Genomic DNA, 6,108 nt, shown 5'->3' with positions numbered 1-6,108 from the left:
TCAGTCTCATGTACTTAATCTTTCTTCTGTTGTGGTTTGATCTTCCAGATTGAATTCTGGGATATAATATTCAACTCCAGACTTGTCCTTACGATTAAGTTGTCCATTTTCTTAGTTTTTGAAGTCTTATTTGTGTGTGTCTGCATTTAATTTTACTGCCATAGCACTCCCTTAAGAACTTCTTGGATCTGGTCTGGTGCTGGTAAATTCTTTCAGGTTTTGTTTTGTTTTTCTGAGAATGTTCGTGTCTTCCCAAATGAACGATAATCTTGTAGGGTACAGTATTCTCGGTTGAAATTGCTTTTCCCTTAACACTTCGAATATATTTTTCTATTCTTTCCTCACTCGCATGGTTTCCAATGAAAGGTCTGTTCTTAGTCTGATGGGATACTCTCTGTAGGTAACTTGCCGTTTTTCTCTTGTCAATTTAGTATCATGTCTTTGTCTGTGGTTTTGGTCAATCTGGCTATAATGTGCCTTGGAGAAGATCTTCTTGTGTTGTTTCTATCTGTGGTCCTTTGTATTTCTTGGCACTGGATCTTTGAGTGCCTCTCTATGTTTGGAAAGTTTTCTTGCAGGATTTCATGGAATAGATTATCAATGCCCTTATGAGTCTCTTCGCCTTCTGGGATGCCTAGTATCCGGATGTTTGGATGCTTCATGGTATCTAGTATTTCTCGTATATTATTCTCAAATTTTTGGGCAATTTTCTCAGTCTTCATGGCGGATTTTTCTAGGCTAACAATGTTCTCTTTTATGTCCGAGATTCTATTTTCTGCATGATCTACTCTGCTTTTTATACTTTCAAGGGAGATTTTGACTTCTTGTATTATAGCCTTCATCTCTAACAGTTCCATCTGATTCTTTTATAAAGTGTGAAATTCCTCTTTTAGATCTTGCATGAATTTCCTCACCTCCTGGAACTCATCAACTCCTTTCTCCTTCCTCTTCTGCAGTTCATTGTCTCTCTTCTCTTCCATCTCTGTTAGCTTTGCCATTATGAATGTTCTAAATTCTTTATCAGACATTTCCATGATTTCCATTGAACTGTGTGTGGATGAAGACGAGTTATCCTTTTCCTTTGGAGTAGAAGTGTTTTCCTGCTTTCCCATATTTCCTGTGGTCCTGCAGTGATTTCTAGTCATCTGGTGGATGGTCAGTTTCTTCCCAAACTTTGAAGTTCAATCACACGAGTTTGTGTGCTGGAGGCCGAATTATCAGTGGACAATCTTCATTTCTCTGTTTCCTCCAAAATAGCTAATTCTTAGGAGCCATGAAGGTCTCTTGTGCTGTTTTGAAACACAGGATCTAATGTCTCTCTAGTAATTATAGCAGCAAACTTTTACATTCAGCTATTACAATCTGTGGTATACACAACTTTTTTGCCACATCCTTGGACACTATCACTGACCACCTCAGAACAACCAGTCCATGTTTTCCCTGGAATATTGAGACATGTATTGTGTGCAATGCTGAGGGGGATACCAGTAAGGAGGTCTCCAACTTCTGGGTAAAGATAGAGGATTAAACACACACACACACACATTGATCTTCATCTCCCCAAAACTCACTTAAACAATAGTAAGTGGGCTTTTCTCCCCCACAGATCAGGATATTTTAAGAATTGTCTGTGGGAAATTTGACTAATCATTAAAGAATATCTCAGGTATTGACATTGAGCATTTCTCACTTAAACAGATAGATTACCCTATGTTAAAGCCTACAGATTTCAAGAATAAGCCACCTGCTCAAAGATTCAAAAAAAAAGCAAAATATACAGGAAACAAAATGGAAAATTATTTGTTGACAATAACACGTATGTTGATGTGATTGAGCTAATATACAGTGTATTTTATATGGAAAATCTCATTTTGTATGCAGTAATAATGTAAAGTGGATGAATGTGAATAAATACATTTAAATTTAAAAAACTTCCTAATTTACCAATTTAAATATGTGAAAAATTTCATAGAGGTCCAGGCTTTCTTTTTTAAGTCTCTAATAAATATACAAAGAACAAAACAAACAGGAATAATCAACTCATAAGACTCAGAGGAAGGGTAAAGATAAGAAAGCATCAATAAAAATTATGATAAATATTCTTCGAGAAATCAAAGAAGTGGGGTAGCACATGGTGTGGAGATTAAGGATGATAGATACCAAGTGGCTGACTGAACAGTTCACGTCCCATACCCAGTGGCTTGAAAATGCACTGGGCGTATGTGTGTGTATGCCCCAAATCCCAAAAGGAGAATGGAGAAGGGATTGTAGCATGACCATCCCCCTGAAGATGGAAGTGCTTTCTGATATCCCCTCTTCTCTTTTTCTTTCTGTCTTTCTCTCTTTCTGGCAAGCATATATGCCCTATAGCAAAAACTAAAATTAAAGGAAACTAGAAGGAGGAAGAGGAGGAGGAGGAGAAGAAGAAGAAATAAAATATTATAATCCAACAACTAAAACGAATTGTTACATTTTAAAATAGAACATTTAGGAAACTTGAAATGGCTCTTGGGAATTAAAACTAACACAACAGAAATAAAAAAGTTCAATAGAACTGCCCTCTTCTGCCATCATTCCTTGCTCTTGTGTGGCGGTGGCAGTGGAAGTCAGTGAGAATTACTGAGGCCACACAATACCTTGGTAACTACACTGTCTCCCCACCACTTTCAGGTGCGCAGAGACCCACCTGCTTCTAGTTTCCTCCCCTGCCATCATTCCTGATGCCTGCTTGACTGAGCCTGATGAATCCAGTGAGAAGACTGAGGCCAGAGATAGCCTTGGGAATTCCACTGTCTCCCCACCACTTTCAGCTGAAATAATGAATATCAACCCCAGGTGAACCTATTCTCAAGAAACTGGGAGGCCATTGAACCATCCAGTTCCAGCAGAAATTAGAAAAAAAAATTATATAATCTATCAGATGACCAGAAACCAGCGCAGAGAAACAAGAAATATGAGAAACCAAGAAAATACCTCTCTCTCAAAAGAAAAAAACAATTCCTAATTATCCACAGACAGTACACTGGAATTCATGGAAATGTCAGATAAACAATTTAGAATACTTATAGTGATGAAACTAAATGAGATTCAAGAGAAAAGAGACAACAAAATCCAGAAGATTCAAGACAAAAGAGAATATGAGCTACAGGGGATCAGAAAGTCCTTTCATAATTAGAAAGAAATAGACACCATAAAAAAGAATCAAATCAAATTATTAGAGATGAAGGTTGTAACACAGGAAGTAAAACCTCCCTTGAAAATATTAGAAGCAGATTAGATCATGCAGAAGCTCAAATCTCAGATGTAGAGGATAAAACTTCTGACCTAGAAAAAAATCACCAAAATGACTGAAAAATAACCAAAAATAATGAGGACAATATATGAGAAATACTTAGATACCATTAAATGTACAAACATCCAAATAACTGGTATCCCGGAAAGTGAAGAAACTAATAAAGTCATTGATAAATTATTCCACAAAAACCTGGAAGAAAATTTTCCAACTCTAGAGAAGCACTCAAACATCCAGGCTCAAGAAATACAAAGAGCCTCAAAAAGAATCAACCCAAGCAGGTCCTCTCCACAGCTTATCATAGTCAGAATGGCCAAAATCACAGATAAAAGATACTTAATTGGCATGAGAAAAATGTCTAGTAACTTGCAAGGTTATCCCATCAGGCTGTCATCAGACCTAAAACTGGAAACAATGCAAGAAGGAAAGAATGGAAAGATATATTAAAAGTGTTAAGAGAGAAAAAAAATCAACCCAGATTATCTTTCAAGTGGGAAAAAAAATTCTCAGATAAACAAAACCTGAAAGAATTTATCAATAGCAGATCACCTCATCAAGAAATTGTGAAGGGAGGGCTATACCAGGAAAACAAAAGAAAAAGAAAGAAATAAGAGAACAAAAAATGACCAAGAAAATAAGAAAATGGCCAACTTAATGGTAAAAACAAGTCCAGAAATATCAATAATGACATTGAATGTTAATGGATTAAATTCTCTAGTCAAGAGAAACAGACTGGCTAACTGAATTAAAAAACAGAAACCCTCTTTTGCCTACAAGAAATGCACCTCATGGATAAAGACACAAATATTCTGAAACTGAAGGCCTGGAAAAAGGTATTCTGTGCAAACAGAAACTGAAAAATAGCAGGAGTCACAAAACTGACTTTAGAAAAAACAGGCTTTAAGACAAAAAGTGTAAGAAGAGACAAATAAGGGCATTAAACATTAGTGAAAGGACTAATTCATCAAGAAGATATAACACCTATAAATATCTATGCACCCAACTCAGGAGTACCCAAATACATGAAGAAAAGACTGCTAGAGCTAAAGAGAAAGATAGACTGTCACGCTAATTGTGAGGAATCTCATCATCCCACTATCTACTTTGAACAGATGACCTAGACAAAAAATAAGCAAAGAGATACAATATCTAAATGATACCATAAACTAGACATGACTGACATCTATAGAACTTTCAATCCAAAAATCATAATATAAATATTTTTTCACCCTGATATGGAATCTTTACAAAGATTATCCACATAATAGGACACAAATCAAGCATTTACAGATTCAAAGGCATGGAAACTCTATCCAGCATCTTCTCTGACCATGATGGAATTAAACGTGATATTCATTTCAGAAAAAAAAAAAACATGAAAATACACAATCAAATGAAAGTAAATGACTGACACCAGAATGACTTCACAACTACTGAAAAAACAATACTCAAATCAAGAGATTCATGAAAACCAATGATAATTAGTACATGAGTTTCCATAATCTATGGGACACAGCAAAAGCAGTCATAAGAGGGAATTTCATAACAATTTGCACACATAAGAAAAAGATGGAAAGATGGCAAATGGAAAAGTAAACATTATGCCTCAGAGAATTGGAAATAAACACCAAAAAAAAAGCCTGAAGAAAAGAAATAATAAAGAGTTGAGCAGAAATAAATTAAATATAAAATAAATGAACTATATAGAAAATAAATAAAAGCAAAAGTTCATTCTTCGAAAAGATAAAGAGTGATACACCATTAGATAGACTAATTTAGAAGAAGAGAGAAAGGAACCACATAAATCAACTTCACAATAAAACAGGCAATAATTAAAAAAGACACAATAGAAATACAAAAACATCTTAGAGGATACTATGAACGACTATATGCCAACAAACAAGAGAACATGGATGAGATGGGCAATTTCCTGTGCACATATAAACTATCAAGATTGAATCAGAAAGACATAGAAAGCCTGAATAGATGGATAACAAGCAATGCGTTTGAATCAGTAATAAATACCCTCCCAAGAAAGAAAAGCCCTGGTCCTAATTGCTTCATTTCTAAATTCTATGAAACTTTTAAAGAGTTAAACCCTATTCAAATATAAATATTTCTACATATTTAATGCAATTCCAATTAAATTACCAGAGAAATTCTTCCTATATTGAGAAAAAGACAATCATAGAATTTGTCTGGAAACATAACAAACCCCATGTTGCCAAAGCAATCATGCACAAGAAGAGTGGAGTGGGCAGCATCTCACTCCCTGACCCCAAAATATATTATAAAGCTGTGATAATCAAAACAACATGGTACTGGCACAAAAACAGACACATGGACCAATGGAACTGTATAGCAATCTCAGAAAGAAACCCCAAACATACAGCCAACTGATTTTTAACAAAGGTTAAAATTCGATCTCTTGGGAAAAGGGAAACCTCTTAAGCAATTGGTGCTGGAAAACCTGGGTATCAACCTGCAGAAAGATAAAACTGGACCCCTATCTGTCACCATTAACAAAAATCAACTCAAAGTGGATCAAAGATCTAAACCTAACACCTCAAACATGAAACTACTGGTGGAAAACACTTGGGAAACTCTGGGAGATATTGGAGTAGGCAAGAACTTCTTAAATAAGACCCCCAAAGCACAGGCAATAATCCCCAAAATAGACAAGTGAGATTAAATAAGATTAAGAACTTTCTACATAGCAAAAGACTCAGTAATTAGTAATTAGACTCAGCAACCCTTCAAATGGGAAAATATTTTTTGTAATTATGCCTCAGATAAGGGACTGAAAACCAGAATAC

This window comes from Tupaia chinensis, unplaced genomic scaffold (assembly GCF_000334495.1).
Source record: "Tupaia chinensis unplaced genomic scaffold, TupChi_1.0 Scaffold000357_1, whole genome shotgun sequence".
Classification (NCBI taxonomy): domain Eukaryota; kingdom Metazoa; phylum Chordata; class Mammalia; order Scandentia; family Tupaiidae; genus Tupaia; species Tupaia belangeri.
The sequence above is the reverse complement of the archived record's forward strand: the minus strand, read 5'-3'. Positions refer to the sequence as shown.